Source organism: Schistocerca piceifrons, chromosome 8 (genome assembly GCF_021461385.2).
Source record: "Schistocerca piceifrons isolate TAMUIC-IGC-003096 chromosome 8, iqSchPice1.1, whole genome shotgun sequence".
In the NCBI taxonomy this organism is placed as follows: Eukaryota; Metazoa; Arthropoda; class Insecta; order Orthoptera; family Acrididae; genus Schistocerca; species Schistocerca piceifrons.
The window spans coordinates 262,262,869-262,280,825 of record NC_060145.1 but is presented as its reverse complement, the minus strand read 5'-3'; the positions used below and the strand labels follow the sequence as shown (position 1 = coordinate 262,280,825).

At 43.4% G+C, this 17,957-nt stretch overlaps 1 protein-coding gene across 1 annotated transcript in view; it reads left to right on the top strand.

Annotated features, from left to right (window-relative positions):
• The window catches only part of LOC124711166 (protein diaphanous), a 372,431-nt gene that overhangs the window by 51,869 nt on the left and 302,605 nt on the right, over positions 1-17,957 (top strand). The window lies entirely within an intron of this gene.

Here is a 17,957-nt window from a genome sequence, read left to right as displayed (position 1 = left end):
TTGTCGTAGATTTTCCTCCAGCTGTCTTTCGTCTTTGCTCAGATCACTTCACATCCTTTCTCACACTCTACTTTGAACACGTTCCTTCTGGAAACCTCGTTTCTGTCGCTTCTTCTGCTTTTATGTTGTGTATTTGTAAAACATTTTTAGCCTCTTGGATCCAACCTGTTGTTAAATTCTTTCCCTAGGGATAGTTGCAAATCTGTTTTATCAACTTATTGTCATTCATCTTGTGTGTATGTCCAAAAAAATCTGTAGTGTTTCCCCTCATTATTTCTCTTGTTTTTTTCTATATTTTGATAAATTCATCGTTGCTTCCTAATTTTTGGGCTTCTGATTGATTCCTAAAATTGTCCTCGTGATACTTGTCTGCAATTTTTGTGGTTTCTCTGATTTCTAATACACTTTACGCCTTCACTTGGGCAGAGGCTTTCTAGTTTTACTACCGGGTTGTGATTAGTTATTTTTGCCTGTTTTGGTATGCATTTTTGTTGTAAATATCCTTCGTTATTCCGTGTGCTCTTTCCATTTTACATATCATTACTATTGTTACTTTCATTTCACATTCTGTTTCTGTAACGGGTGCACACACAAACGTTAGGTACCCAATCCACTGAATTGCAAGGTGGTGGTGGTGGTGGTTAGTGTTTAACGTCCCGTCGACAACGTGGTCATTAGAGACGGAGCGCAAGCTCGGGTTAGGGAAGGATTGGGAAGGAAATCGGCCGTGCCCTTTCAAAGGAACCATCCCGGCATTTGCCTTAAACGATTTAGGGAAATCACGGAAAACCTAAATCAGGATGGCCGGAGACGGAATTGAACCGTCGTCCTCCCGAATGCGAGTCCAGTGTGCTAACCACTGCGCCACCTCGCTCGGTGAATTGCAAGTGTCCCGTTCTTCTAGAGTAGAAATTTAATTACTTTTTGGCTTACTTTAACTTAACGATTTTTGGATCTTGTATGTGGGTAACTGCCGATATCGCTGCTCTCAAATACGAAATATAACTTCTATGACGAACGTGTGTAAATAGCTATTTAGACTACTTGATCCAGTTCTAATGGCTTCAACTTCCTTCAGAATTCGAGTGGTGCGGTCCTAAAGTTCAGTAGAAAGAGAAAGTTGTACTGTATATGTTGTGTCTAGCCAAGACAGCCTAGACACAATGAGAGGAAGCCGAAAGGCACGCGCCTAAACTCACGCAGGCTGGCGTGAGGTCTGAAACAGGATAAGTAATGGATGCTATAAAGAAAAGTACGTAGCTGCTGGAATACTTAACTGTAATCCACAATTGGTGAACATTGGTCTTGTTACTGTACATGCTTCATTAGATACATAGCAAAGGATAACTGGCGCCTTGCTAGGTCGTAGCAATTGACTCAGCTGAAGGCTATGCTAACTATCGTCTCGGCAAAGGAGAGCGTAATTCTCAGTGAACCTTTCCTAGCAACGTCGGCTGTACAACTGTGGCGAGTGCTAGTAAGTCTCTCTAGACCTGCCGTGTGGCGGCGCTCGGTCTGCAATTACTGATAGTGGCGACACGCGGGTCCGTCGTATACTAGCGGACCGCGGCCGATTTAAAGCTGTGGTGTCTGGCGGTGACACCACAGTATATTCCTACATTCACGTTTCCTTCTTTGTCTCTTAATGAACCATCTGTGTAGATGTGGAGGCATTGATCGTCAGGGCATCTGAGATTTATTGTTTCCAACGCTGTATCTCCCATTATTAATTTATCTGTTCACTTATTTTATAATTATCCATTACGTCCTGGTGTCGTAATTGAGGAAGCAGAATTGGGGAGAGTGGGAAAATATGTTTGTTAGCATCAACTTTGGGCAGCATCAACTTTGTGTTTTAAGTCTCCTACCTTTTGGATGAAGCTAATTTTTGTTCTCAGCTGCCTACTATTATTGTTACATGAATCTTTATGTTTTAACCATTTAGTATGATCGGGTAGACGGATCAGTTTCTCGTACTGAAGCAATGCTAACCTGTAAATTAAAATTCTCATACATGCTGAAGGGTGATTTTATCCATACTGAATCAGAGGCCGTGGTTGTGAATGTCAAAGTTAAAAAATATATCGGCTCAACCACTTGTTTATAGTGTAAAACACTAAGATTGACGCGTTTCGGAAGTCAAGCTTCCATCATCAGAATAATAAAAAGTAAAAGAGCCTGTTAAAACTCGCTAAAATGGAACATGCACCAGGCACAATAAAATTGATAATAAAATTAAAACATCGTGGCTACTTCCCTTGTTGCAGCCGTGAAGTAGCCACGATGTAGGCACAATAAAATTGATAATAAAATTAAAACATCGTGGCTACTTCACGGCTGCAACAAGGGAAGTAGCCACGATGTTTTAATTTTATTATCAATTTTATTGTGCCTAGTGCATGTTCCAGTTTAGCGAGTTTTAACAGGTTCTTTTACTTTTTATTATTCTGATGATGGAAGCTTGACTTCCGAAACGCGTCAATCTTAGTGTTTTACACTATAAACAAGTGGTTGAGCCGATATATTTTTTAACTTTTTCATACTGAAGGGGTTGATTTTACTCCATCAGTTAGAATTTTTAATGCTTGGTTCTGGACTGTCTCTTCTTCTTCTGTAGTGGTCAATCCAAGGATTGGTTTGCAGCAGCTACGATGGCAGCTTGTCTCCATTCTGTGCGTCTTCCAGTTTTTCTCTTCATTTCTTTATAGGTGTTACATCCCACATCTTTCACTATTTGATCCATGTACCTCAGTCGTGGTCTTCCTACTGGTCTTTTTCCCTCGACATGTCCCTCTATGATTGTGTTCAGGAGTCCTTTATGTCTTAATAGATGCCCTGTAAATTGCACTCTTCTTTTAACAATGAAACCCCAGAAGCTTCTCTTCTCACCTGCTCTTTCCAGAACCAATTCGTTTGTGACCTTGTCGATACATTTTATTTTGAGCATGCGTCTATAGCACCACATTTCAAAAGAATTTAGCTTCTGGTCTTCCTCCATCCCGAGAGTCCATGTTTCAAACCCATAGCATGCCACACTCCACACATGGGATTTAAAAAAAAAATTCCTGATTTCAAGGCTGATGCTCTTTTTCTTCTTGTTGAAAGCAGCCTTTGCTCTAACCTGTTGATATCTCTGCTAGTAGCCGTAACAGTTGCTTCGCTTTCTTTCATTAAAACTGGGCGTATGTAGGTTTTTAGGGTATTATTAAGCACTGTCTTAGAACGTCCCCATTTACTATTAGCAAACTCTGCACAGCTAATGCACGCTACATCCATCTGAACCAATTAACTGGAGTCAAGTCTTGTTCTTCCTTGGAATTTCTACTCCACCGTATCCCTCCATAGTTACATTACCAAATTGACGATTCCTCGATGCCTCAATCTGTGTATCACCAACTGATCACTTCTTTTCGTCAAGTTGTGCCATAAATTTATTTTTTTCCCAAGTCGAGTTAGTGTTGCCTCTTTGATACCGATCTACCCATATAATTTTAAGCATTCCCGCTACGAAAGAGAAATCCTTGACCGTATACCGGTGACTGACCTCAAGTCTTCAGCGTGGCGGTGAGGTGCGTTGACGCATCGTTACGGGACATTTCGTGGCTGTCCGCCATCGCCTTTGTGTGAAGATCTTAATGTGCTGATGTTGCACGCTTTCTCGTGTAGGAGGCGTCTACTGACGCAACTTCGAAGTGACGGCGTGTGTTCTTGGGCGGCGTGGGTGTGTGAGCAACGTCCGCGTGGCGCAGAACAAGCAGAAACCCTTCGCCTCGAATGCAGCGAAGTGTGTGTTGGGAAATGGGTCCGGTTTCCCGTGAAGATTTGCATCTGCCAGCACGCCGACAGCTCACCTACGCGGCCGCCCTGGCTTAAGACGTCTTATTTGTCTTGGAGCAGTCAACAACACGTGCGAAATTACTCCTCCCGGTGCCGAAAATAGACCACGGCGTATTTCTGGAGTCGGTCGGTGAATGGAGAGGCGCCTGGAAATAGCCGCCTGTTATTTCCAGGCGGGGGCGGCGTTTGCCGGAGGAGAAAGGAGGAAATGGCAATGGCGCAGACCCGCCGGTTGTGTAACGGCGTAGATCTAATCGGAGGCCCGTTTTTGTCGGTGTCGTGCTGGTTCTGAGCTTACCGTAGGAACGGAGGCAGTTCTGTGGCGGAACAGTCCGTTCGGCCACGAAATCCCCGCCGATCTACACTGCCGGTCATTGAAATTACAACACCTCGAAGGCGGAATGCAACAAACGTTAAATTGTAGGCATACATGAACGACATGCTTGGATACACATATGATTAGCATTGCAGTGCAGTCCCACAAAATAGGTAGGACTAACACCATCTACATCCTGTATCTAACGAAAGATGGCGCAGCGGTTTTTTTTCTTTTTTAGTTTAGAAATCACATTAGAACGTTTGTCTTTGCTTGAAGATCGTGTTTGAGCCTCATATACGGCGAAGGAACGTCCACCAGCGTTTGTCGGAATTCGACAGCGGCATGATCGCGATCCGCGGTTTATTGTTCCACGTTATTACTGTCAGGGATCCCATAAAAATAAAATGAAAATAGAAACCAAATCGGAAAAATAAAATAAAAGAAAAATAATAAATTCAAAATTCTTCTTCTTCCTTACCTACAAATAAATGGAACCGCAACAGAACTGAACCTATGACTGAAAACGCCATAACCTCTCTTATGAGCCTACACATTTCCTTCAGGAGCGAGAATGAAACATAACAAAAAAAAGATTGCCTTGTAAGTACAGAATGAATGGGTTCAGGAGGGCCATATGCAACCCGATGCAGGATCTCAAATGTCCCACACGCGGTTAGCACTGGAGAGGACAAGACACATTGATCGCTCGTCCGTGCAACGTGGCTTGAGTCAGGAAATGGCCCTCTCTGCAGCAAATCAGTTATCCACAAGAACAATGCGCCGTCGTCTGCAGCCCCACTGTCAGCACGGGCGACCATTCTTGCGGACCCCCTTGACGCGGAAGTGGAAAGAGACACACATGCAGTGGAGCACCCAACGACGACGTTGGTCACAGGAGTGGCAGCGCGTCGTCTTTTTCAGACTAGTCTGGGTTCTGCCTTACAGCTTTACGATAGATGTACACTAATGGCCATTAAAATTGCTACACCACGAAGATGACGTGCTACAGACGCGAAATTTAACCGGCAGGAAGAAGATGCTATGATATGCAAATGATTAGCTTTTCAGAGCATTCACACAAGGTTGGTGCCGGTGGCGACACCTGCAACGTGCTGACATGAGGAAAGTTTCCAACCGATTTCTCATACACAAACAGCAGTTGACCGGCGTTGCCTGGTGAAACGTTGTTGTGATGCCTCGTGTAAGGAGGAGAAATGCGTACCATCACGTTTCCGGCTTTGATAAAGGTCGGATTGTAGCCTATCGCGATTGCGGTTTATAGTATCGCGACATTGCTGCTCGCGTTGGTCGAGATCCAATGACTGTTAGCAGAATATGGAATCGGTGGGTTCAGGAGGGTAATACGGAACGCCGTACTGGATCCCAACGGCCTTGTATCGCTAGCAGTCGAGATGACAGGCATCTTATCCGCATGGCTGTAACGGATCGTGCAGCCACGTCTCTATCCCGGAGTCAACAGATGGGGACGTTTGCAAGACAACCACCATCTGCACGAACAGTTCGACGACGTTTGCAGCAGCATGGACTGTCAGCTCGGAGACCATGGCTGCGGTTTCCCTTGACGCTGCATCACAGACAGGAGCGCCTGCGATGGTGTACTCAACGACGAACCTGGGTGCACGAATGGCAAAACGTCATTTTGTCGGATGAATCCAGGTTCTGTTTACAGCATCATGATGGTCGCATCCGTGTTCGACGACATCGCGGTGAACGCACATTGGAAGCGTGTATTCGTCATCGCCATACTGGCGTATCACTCGGCGTGATGGTATGGGGTGTTATTGGTTGCAAGTCTCGGTCACCTCTTGTTCGCATTGACGGCACTTTCAAAAGTGGACGTTACCTTTCAGATGTGTTACGACCCGTGGCTCTACCCTTCATTCGATCCCTGCGAAACCCTACATTTCAGCAGGATAATGCGCGACCGCATGTTGCAGGTCCTGTACGGGCTTTTCTGGATACAGGAAGTGCTCGACTGCTTCCCTGGCCCGCACATTCTCCAGATCTCTCACCAATTGAAAACGTCTGGTCAATGGTGGCCGAGCAACTGGCTCGTCACAAAACGCCAGTCACTACTCTTGATGAACTATGGTATCGTGTTGAAGCTGCATGGGCAGCTGTACCTGTACACGCCATCCAAGCTCTGTTTGACTCAATGCCCAGGCGTATCAAGGCCGTTATTACGGCCAGAGGTGGTTGTTCTGGGTACTGATTTCTCAGGATCTATGCACCCAAATTGCGTGAAAATATAATCACATGTCAGTTCTAGTATAATATATTTGTCATCTGAATTTCTTCTTGGTGTAGCAATTTTAATGGCCAGTAGTGTATGATTGACGGAGGATCCGAGTAGAGCGAACATTGTCGGATTACATTCGTCATAGTCATAAGAGTTCGACTCGTGGCATGATGCAATGGGTTGCCATTGGGTACTCAGTACTATCATTTCTGATTCGGATAGTTAGTAATATGGGCAGTAGCCGTTACATTTATGACGTGTTACGGCCGGCGGCTGTTCCCTATCTTCGAGGTCTCCTTGGCGTTAACTTTATGCAAAACTCTACGTTGGCCGTGCTGTCTCGTCAACATATTCTATTCAACTTTCACCGATTAAAAGCATCCAGCGAGAGACTGTCACGACACTACTCGCCAGCCAATACGACTGATGGATTCTGGCTCAGGACTGAAGCAGCAAGGGATGTCGTGACCGTATCTGCCATCCAAGATCAACATGTCTCGATCCCCAGCCGTGATTGACCCACAATTGCTCCCCGCAGTGGCAGCTCTGTGTGCTATATTTAGCGCTTTATGTACTCCAACTCACCTGCGGATATAACAAAGTATTCTTCCTGCAATACTGTACATACTGTACACGCTCGATTAGAGGCGTCCCTACCGCTGTGTGCTAGGGGTGCACAGTACCCGGTTAATGGCTACGCGCGCGAGGGGGGGGGGGGGGGGGGGGGGGGGACGTTGAAGGCTGAGCAGTCTATAGTTCTCTAAATTAATTATTACTTTGACTCCAAGCTACAATATTACTTTGCACTCAAATCTAAAACATTACTAATGTTATTTTGCGTACAAACATGGTCTACGGCTCCTCTTCTAGGGTTCCGTACAGCAATCGGTAAAAATTTAACTCTTGTTGGATCATTTTGTTGTCCGCCTTTCTGTCTAGAGCCCTTTTTATTCGCAACGGGTGGAGATCAAGCCGAAGTTTATGTCCATTGCTAAGATCTATGGTCGCTTGGAGGTGTAAAAAATTTAAGCTTCTGAGTCAGTGCTGTCAAAAGATACCCATTTGCGTCACATATTTTGACACACTCAAACTCGCTCACCAAAAAGTATGGGTGAACTCTCTACATACATAATTAAGTTTGTACGGACTCAGAGTTGAACCGATATTAGTGACATTGTGAAGGATTGCGCGAGTTCTAAAGTTCGGGTTTTACTTTTTCTGTTTATATTTTTATTTTTCAAATTTAAGGACTATATGTATCAGCATTGTGCGTATGATAATAAAGGAAGATTGTGAAAAATATGTTTTGTGGAAATCCTTAAGCAAAATTAGTATCTAAATATTGTTGTTATCTCTATAATAGCCTAATTAGACAATCAGTCCAACTTGTGCATCAGATGGGAGCGCCAAAGTAGTTCTCGCACCGAGCGACGGATAGGCTAGCGCCGACACAGCGTACACAAAAAAATCGTTATTTGCTACTGCAATTTTAATGTAGTCTCTGTTCATGGCAGCATCGAGGAAGCGACAATCACAAATTACCAAAGAAGTCACGCAGACGCTCGAATGGGCCTTACGTATAACTTTAGTTTAAATTATTTTCTCGGGATTTAATTTGTTCAAATTAAATCACACTGATATAGCTCCAAATAAGAGGGCTTCTAAATGAGACTATATCGCTGTTTTCGCGAAACTATAGCAATTTTGCAAAATAAACAGAATAATAGTTTTAAGTCTCACGTAACTGGATAGCTGTGCGTGTTAAAGCGCCGCTACCGGGTCGAGGAGGTGCGCTGTCCCCGGATCGCATCTGCTCGGCCGTTTAACGACGAGGGTCGTTGTGCTGGCAACCCTGGATGTGATTTTTAGGCGGTTTCCCACAACCGACTAGGTGAATACCGGGCTGCTACCTAAGTCCCGCCTCAGTTACACGATACACATTCACAAACCTTTAGAAAGCTTTCTCCCACTCTCACATGAATAACACTACATGCGGACAGTTGGGATATACATATTCAGTTCCCCGCGGGGGGGAGGGGGGAGAGGGGTTTACGGAGGACGACAGAAAGGGCATCCGGGCCCACTTTAATTTAACCATACCAAATCCGTAAAGAAACCATGCTATCCCGGAGCCGATGTGGGACAAAGGCACAAGAAATTGACGATTAGTTGCAGATCTGGAAAGGCGAGGGAAAAAGCTGTGGCCTGCGATTGAAAACCGTGTTTCTACGTCAGAGTACAGGTATTATTTCTAAGTGGTCCTACTGAGCCAGGTGGGTGGTGATTGTTACGTTGATGATGCATCATTTCATCTGTCATAAGGGCACTCCATTTTACTTCGTCGTTTACATATAAGTACATATTCCGTGAGAAGAAATCTAAAAAAAAGTCCTTATAAGTGAATGTTTCGATTAATTTCTCAACAGAACCTCGTCTCAGTCCATTATCTCTTCTACATTTCGCCGGCCGGAGTGGCTGAGCGGCTCTAGGCGCTACGGTCTGGAATCCTGCCTCGGGCATGGATGTGTGTGATGTCCTCAGGTTAGTTAGGTTTAAGTAGTTCTAAGTTCTAGGCGACTGATGACCTCAAAAGTTAAGTGCTCAGAGCCATTTGAACCATTTTTTTCTTCTACATTTCCCGACTATAAGGCAAGTGGCGAAAAAAAAGGGGGGGGGGGATGTTCGACTAAGCACCAGCACGGTTTCTTTTGGGTTGAGACTTCGCGTGCTAGACAGCTTTTCTGGTCAGAGTGATTATGTAAACAGAATGCATGCGGCCTTGACTCTGACGCTCGTATCTTACTGGACAGTTCCTGCCATTTCAAAACACAAGAGTAGTGCTTTGTTGCGTCTGTTAACCGTTCGACCTCCTGACCTGGTTTTCTTGTGGTTAGCTCTAGACTCGAACAAAATGATTAATTTACAACACCAGCCAAGTTCTCGACGAGTTTGGTAGACGCACAACGAGCTTATTGTAGCATATTTGCAACTTAATGGATGCCACCTATATAGATAGTTCGAACTATCCTTGTTCAATGATTTCTCTAGATCGTTTAATGACCTCGATGTCGACGGGACGTTAAACCTTAAATCTTTCTTCCTTCTTTCGCTTAAGGAAAACGCTGGGCTTATTTCTTTGGTAAGGACTCGTTCAATTTACTTCCTCATCCTTCCCCAATATGAGCGTATGCTTCGTTTCTAATGACACACTTAATTTCATTCATCATACTATATTCTTTCTCGAGAGCCTGTAATTGTGATAGTAATTTTTTAAATAATAAAACGCTGCACCAATTACGTTTTTCATGCATAGCTCGACGTCTGTCAGGAATTTATAATCATTTTCAAGTACTACCGTTTACATTGGTAAGGCATATGATGTCAGCGGGGTGTTGTTCTGTTTCTGTTGACCTGCAATCGTATTTTCATGGTTTGAAGGTATTGTATGAGTGCCTCATTCATTACACTGAATTCACACATGCTCAAACTATCATTCACACTGAAATTTTCAATCTGCACCGGAGTGTGCGCTGATACCAAACTTCCTGGCAGATTAAAACTGCGTGCTGGACCGAGACTTGAACTCAGGACCCTAACCTTTCGCGGGCAAGTGCTCTATCGGCTGAGGTACCCATGCACGACTGACAATCACTACTCGCAGCTCTACTTCCGCCAGTACCTCGTCTCCTACCTTCCGAACTTCACGGAAGTTCTCCTCCGAAACTTGCAAGACTAACACCCCTGCAAGAAAGTATATGATTTAATACTTGGAACGTCTCCCCCGCTGTTGTTAAGCTATGTCTCCGCAGTAGCCTTTCTTCCAGGAGTGCTAGCCTTGCAAGTTCGCAAGTGAGTTTCTGTGAAGTTTGGAAGGTAAAAGACAAGGTACTGCCGGAAGTAGAGCAGTCAGGACGGGTCGTGAGTCGTGCTTAGCAGCCTAGTCGATAGAGCACTTGCTCACGAAAAGCAAAGGTCCAGAGGTCGAGTCTCGATCTGCCACACAGTTTTAACCTGTCAGGAAGTTTCATCAGTCACCTTCTGTTGTATTATTTATAAGTTCATCACAATCTCCCACTAAACGCCTTTAGTGAGCTGTATAAAATATTTTTTTAAATTATGTTAATGGAAAATGGAGTACAGATCATGCATCTATCACCTTATTACATACGTGTTACATTTTATGATTTTAAAAAAGTGTAAGGGCATGCAGAACACACAATTGCTGACATCAGATCATAACAACGCATCATGGTAACTGAAAACAAATAGAATAGTACAAATACACCTATTTGTTGTGGAAAGGAACTGGTATCGAAGCTTCCGGTTAGACTATACGATTGTTTGCTTAAGTTGACGATAAGCAATATATGGTAGTTGTATCGACAGACGCTACGCTACATGCGTCGTTAGTGAAGCTGTCCGTACAAATAGCCTCTCAGTTGTATGGTCTGTCCTATGAGTTGTAATATTTTTTGTCGGGAATATAGTGATATTACTAGTTGAAAATTGTATTTTCTCAGTCTATAACACAGAGTGACTTGCTTGTCGCGACATCGCCCACACGAAAAGAACAGATAATCTAAATCACCTTTTGATGATGGGTCGCCACGGGTAGCTGATCAGTTATTCGACCTCTGAGTAAAAAAAATATAGGAACAAGCAAGACAATACTGATTCCACGACACTTCTGGGGAGACAGGTTGAAGAAATGCAAAGCTACGTTTATAATATTTGTAGATTCAGAAAAATAATTGAAAGTTTTTATTGAACTACAGTCTTTTAAAATCTGAAGGTAAAATGGGTAAAGTATTGGGAGCAGAAGGTTGGCAGCAACTTGTATAGAAACCAGACTGTAGTTACAAGAGCGTGAAAGGGAGGTAGAAGTTGAGTTGGGAATGAGACAAGGTTGTAGCCTGTCCCCGATGTCTTTCAGTCTGTACATTTAACAAGCTGTGGAAGTAACCAAAGAGAACTTTGAATAGGGAATATAAGTTTAGGGAGATGAAATGAAAAACTTGAGGTTTGCAGTGATAATGTCTGTCAGAGGTATCAAAGAACTAGGAAAAACAGTCGAAAGGAATGGATACTGTCTTGCAAAGAAGTTCTAAGATGAACATCAACTAAGGTAAAACAAGGATAATGGAATCTGATCGAAATAAATCGGTCGGCACTGAGGAAATTAGTATAGGAAATAAACGCTTCGAAATAGTAAGTGAATTTTCCTATTTGGGCAGCCAAATAATTAACGATAACGGACACAGAAAGAGTATAAAATCCAGACAGGAAACAGCCAGATACTTACTTCTGAAAAATAGAAATTTGTTAACATCGAAAGTAAATTTGTATTTTAGGAAGTCTTTTTTCGAATGTATCTGTCTCGAATGAAGTCTTGTACGAAAGTTGGACGTAGGCGATAAATAGTTCAGACAAGAAGCGAATAGAGGCTTTTGAAATGTGGTGCTGCAGAAAAATGCTTAGGATTAGGTGGGCAAATCGGATAATTAATGGGAGGTACTGAATCGAACTGGGGAGAAAAGGAGTTTATGGTACAACTTGACTAAAAGAAGCGATGAATTGGTAGGAGCTTCTTGTTGTGGTCTTCATTCCCAAGACTGGTTTTATGTAGCTTTCCATGCTTGTCCATGATGTGCCAGCTTTGTCTTCTTTGCACAACTCTTGCATACTACATCCATTTGAACCTGCATACTGAAGTCAATCTTTGGTCTCTATCTATAATTTTTGGCTCTTACCTCTGTGCTCTTCCCTCCATTACCCAATTGACGATTCCTTGATGCAGATAATTCAGATTTAGGTTTTCCATGATTTCCGTAAATGACTCCAGACATGGTTTCTTTGAAAGGGCACAGTTGATTTTCTTCACATCCTAGAAACAATCCGACAATTAAATCTTAATCTTCCTTCACACATCCCTTCTTGTAGTCCATCTTGTGCCATAAAGTTCTTTCCTTCCCAGTTCGCTTCAATATCTCCTCGTTAGTCACGCAATCTACTCATCTAATTTTCAGTGTAATGCTGTAGCACCAGATTGCAAAACCCTCTGTTCTCTTCTTGTCTGAAATGTTTGTCGTCCACGTTTCTCTCTCGTACAACACTATACTGCGGACAAATAATTTCGGAGACATCCGCACACTGTGTACATTCGAGGTCAACATATTTATCAAAAACCATTTTCTTTCAGTAGTATTCTGCATTTTATGCACTCTCTACTTCATTTTACTTTTGTTGAAGTTCGTCTTATGACCCCTTTTCAAGACACTATCCATTCCTTTCAACTGCTCTTCCAATTCCTTTGGTATCTCTTGGCAGAATTACAATGTCGTCAGCAAACCTCAAAGTTTTTATTTCCTCTCCATGAACTTCCCGTTTTCAAATTTCTCATTCGTTTCATTTACTGCTTTCTCAGTGTAGAAACTGAAACACTGAGGATGGGCTAAACCTTGACTCACTCTCTTCTAAGTTACTGCTTTCCTATGATGATCATTGACTCTTCTAACTGCAGTTTCATGTCTGTACAAGTTACAGATTACCATGCGCTTCCTGTATTTCCTCCCAGCGACATTCAGAATTTCATAGAGTGTTCCAGACAACATTAGAATAAAATATCAATGCAACAATAAGGCGCATATACATAGCGGTCAAGTAGGCTGCCACGTTTTGTGGTAGACTTGTTGATAACAGGCGACGCCCGCACTCTACCCTTCCTTTCTGCTACAACAGCGAGGGCGCCTTCACCGAGTAGTGAGTCTTTTATTTTTCCCCCGTCAAATGTTCAAATGTGTGTGAAATCCTATGTGACTTAACTGCTAACGTCATCAGTCCCTAAGATTACACACTACTTAGCCTAAGTTATCCTAAGAACAAACACACATACCCATGCCCGAGGGAGGACTGGAACCTCCGCCGGGACCAGCTGCACAGTCCCAACAAGACTGCAGCGCCGGAGACCGCTCGGCTAATCCCGTGCGGCCACCGTCAAATCCATAGGCTTACTTCATCGCTTCACATAAGCGCTTGCCTTCGTTTTGGAAGTGTACTCTTTGCAACCCCCCCCCCCCCTCCTTCCTATTTCTGCGTAATAAGATCCTCATTAATGGGGTAAGAGTTGGCATGGTCTCAACAGATGATGATGACGGCCAGGGAACTTGGCAATCACTTTCCGAACTTTCAGAATTTCAAAGGCCGGTCTTGTGTGAGTGAAGTGGACCATCACTGAGGGGTGTCAGGTGCAGTATCCAATTAACGACGGAAATAATCGAATATTGAAACACTGTCTTACAAACTTGATAGACAGCAGTAGCGTAGATGCTGATGCATAACAACACGCTGACGGGGAAAACAAGTTCTGTCCCAAAGCGATTTTTGAGCTAATCACTTGTAGGTAAATATAAGGCGTTTGTGAGAACGTTTAAATACAACAGCGTAAACATAACTGGAACCACAAAACCAAGGGCGAGTCTACTGAATGCCAAGCGGAAGATAGACGGTAGGGTACTGAGTAACTTGTCTGTGTCACAAGTCTGACGTATCTGACAAATCGTCCTTGCTCTATTCCGATGACAGCTCTACGGCAGAAGGAGTTTCTAATGTTAATATCCAGACCGAATTACGATTACTGTGCTGTTGAAGAGGACAGTACACTTTTTTGAATGAGTGATTAAGATACAACAAATGCAGAGTGAAATTATTACACTGAATTCGTAAAGGTTATAATTGCTTCTCAATCTGGTTAGTTCCGAGTTATTTGAGCAATTAAGCCTGTAACGTATCTGCAGATTTTCAGACTCTGTAAAAGAGACCTTTAATCTTAATTTAAATTTTCCTTCTTCTTTCGTTGTTCGAATAGTTTATGGTTCAAGTCTTACCGTTCAGTATCAAAGTGTTCAACTTCATTTTATTCGCGATAAAAAGGTGAACAGTTCATAAATTTTCATTATGTCCATGTGTTACGTTCGAAGTAACTTCAGTTTAATCTTGTCATATGTTTTATGACTCCTTCAGCAAAGTATTCCTCATTCTTGCACGTCTGACTAGGAACACCATGCGTCGTGCGGTAGCGTTCTTGCTTCCCACGCCCGGGTTCCCGGGTTCGATTCCCGGCGGGGCCGGGGATTTTCTCTGCCTCGTGATGACTGGGTGTTGTGTGATGTCCTTAGGTTAGTTACGTTTAAGTAGTTCTAAGTTCTAGGGGACTGATGACCATAGATGTTAAGTCCCATAGTGCTCAGAGCCATTTGAACCATTTTTGAACACCATGCGTGGGAGGTCCCAAAAGGTCAATGATGTTAACGCCATTTCTCACCCCTCGTACTGTCTACCATGCAGCCACAACATTGGCTGCTAATAACAACAGGGGGCGGCGCTTGGAGGCACCGAATGGTGAGCACAACAAATGGCTGTGAGGCATAGTTTAACTGCATAGTCGACGAGTAACTCGTAACAGTGCTAGTGGTGTTGATACAGAGTAGATCTATTGCAACGATAAACAGAACAAACATTGTATTTGATCCACAACATTTGCCGAAGTTGACATATCGTCAGAAAGGGACCCAAGGAATTTCACAAAATGAGAAGGACCTGGTGTACGAAAAATTAGCGCTTCTACAAGATAAGTCAGTGAAATGTGTGGTGTCGTATAGACTCGACTGTGCGGACTATCTGCATGAGGAATATAATGATCACGACACATGCTTAATAAGTAGTTCATCATCCTTGTCGGACAGGGAGCCACATATACCATCTGCAGTGAAACATTATGAAGGACATGGATATTCAAGGGAGGACAAGGCGCACTTGTTTCAAAAACTGGTGTTTGGACGTTTCGAGGATGCTCGAAACAATTTACAGGATGTGCATGACAGTGACGTACTACGTTATACAAATCAAACTGCGCGTGACATAGATTATAGTGATTTCAAGGAAAGCAGTAGATGGCTGCATAACTTCAAACAGTCTACAGCAGTGGTTCCCAAAGGTGGTCCCTGGACCCCCAGGAGTCTGCGAGCTATGCCAGAGGGGTCCGCAAGATGTTTGCTATTAGAATAAAAAATATATTATATATATTTCGTATGATAACAGATTTTTTTGTTTCGGCCGCTCGATATTTTTTCAATAATGAATATGTAAATGTTTTTTCTTAGTACCAAAAATAGAAAACGTATAAAAAGACTCTTAATTTGGCTTTTTTATGTACTTGATACTGTGATATGACAAGGTAGCAATCATGCTCGATGAGGGGGTCCTCGAGAAAAATTTTGTTGGGAATCCCTGGTCTACAGAATTGAGAGACGTAATATAAATAAATTTCAAACAAAGCGTCAACTTGACGATGCAGATCAAACATGGAATCGGCCCGAAAATTTTTAGGTGAGGTAAACAAATTTACCCTGTTATTCAGTAAGTAATTTGTGTTCAACTCCGAGCAATCAGGATCTGAAGAGGAAATGTATGTGAAAGGAACCCTGGAAATTAGAGATACCAGGAGATATGTATCAAGATCAGCTAACATCAATGCCTCAAAAATAACTTGCTTTTGCTTGATTCCTGGTCTGCGTGTAAAAATCATAGTCCTTTAGGGCAAACTATCCCTCCTGAAAGCATGTAACACTGCAGTTCATATCACCTGGAACTACTGGACAAATTTAGCATCTGGATGTTTGATTTTTTTTGGTGCCTATAAAACATATTATCATGTTGTCTGCAGCTACGCCTTAATGGGTAGCCAGTTTCACGATAAGCTCCACGACAGACTGTCTCGCATTCGGTTGCATGCCATCACATTCCATCAGTTCACATCATCCCATTATACCAGTATGATTCTGTATGCGTTTGTTAAGAGTGGATACCTAGCTGAACGTCCTGCACGGTTTATAACTCCCAAAGAGTTCGGCCTCGCTCTTGATGGTGCGAACCTTTGAGTTTACTGTGGCGTGCCATTTTTCATTTGGTCCTTATGGTGCAAGTTAATGGTTTGTTTTGAACATTTCTAGAATGTCGACGATGTCTCATTTTGTGAAATATAATATATACATCCCAAAGAAGATTGATCTCTGCACCTCCCGGACACTGATTTTTCTGTCGCCCTCCTGATGCACGTGTTGAGTCATTAGCAGCTAATATTTTAGTTAGCTTACCGTCCGTATTCATCTCGGTACCAAATGGACATTGAATTCTTTAGTTGCCCTTGGACCTACTGTGCCATCCTAACTTCCATGTTGTGCTAAGCTCTGCTGCTGTGATTTGTTGACTATGCAGGTGAGGCTTTATAAGTTTCCAGAACACTGTTGTCCTCGTGTTCAATACTTCAGACCCCGCGTTCTTTTCGAAAACTCTGTCAGCGAATCTGATAATATTTGCTATAAGACAGTGGCTATTAAATAAAACTACGCAGTTCAAAGGCATTTACGTGGCACTGTTATCAGGCGTGATAGATTATGTAAGGGGCGTTTGCGGCGTCCGATGGTTACTAAGTGTTGTGGAGGGCCACGGGGAACGCCGCGGGCTCGTTTGTGGCAACGTTGCCAGTGTTTGAAACGGGATCCTGGCCAGTTGCTCGATTCGTGCAAACTCCAGGCACTTCGGTCATTCGGATGTGAAAGTGGCCTATACTGAATGGGGATGTGAGGGGAACAACAAGATCTTTTACGACCGTGGCAAGCAAGTCCGTCCACACCAAGGAAGCATAGCTGTGTTGTGCCCCAATCTTATCGTAACCGCTCACTGCAACTCCAGTGTCAAATCAAGCCCTTGACCTGAGACATGGGTCACCCGGACTACACAGTCGCCATAACACAAACGGGTGCGTTTGGAGCGAATTCCTAGATGAAACTCGGTTCTGCATTGCCTTGGATGGCCATCGTCTGCAAGTATGGCAACACCAAGGGGCAGAACACATTTTGTCAGTGGTCTGTGGAAACGATGTTCTTGCTCCTATCATCTTTTGTAGTGAGCCGTCGATAATGGTAATATTTCAGGGAACTTTAGCGATACAACGGAACGTCACGGACATTGTCTATCATGAAACAGTATCCTGGTACAATTCTTAACAAGTCAACGCTCGTCCATACATGTCACTTACATCAATGAATTGGTTGTACACCGTTCGTCCAAAAAATTCCGAGGCCGATTTTATTCCTGGCGTGTAAGCTACGTCATTGTACACCGTTCGTCCAAAAAATTCCGAGGCTGATTTTATTCCTGGCGTGTAAGCTACGTCAGCACAGTTACTCTGGTGGCAGCTGTAGAAAACGGGTGTGCATCCGACCAGTCAGTTGTGAGCTGGTACAGTGAAGCAGTGAACGTGCGGTCGTTGTGTGTCAGTGTCGTGTCACAGATCGCACTGGAACAACGTCTCTCTCTCTCTCTCTCTCTCTCTCTCTCTCTCTCTGTGTGTGTGTGTGTGTGTGTGTGTGTGTGTGTGTGTGTGTGTCGCGACGCGGTCATACACACAGAAGGATTTTATTGGGATAGATTCTGGCCTCGAAAACTACGCTCTTATATTCTTGCCCTAACATTACACTCCGT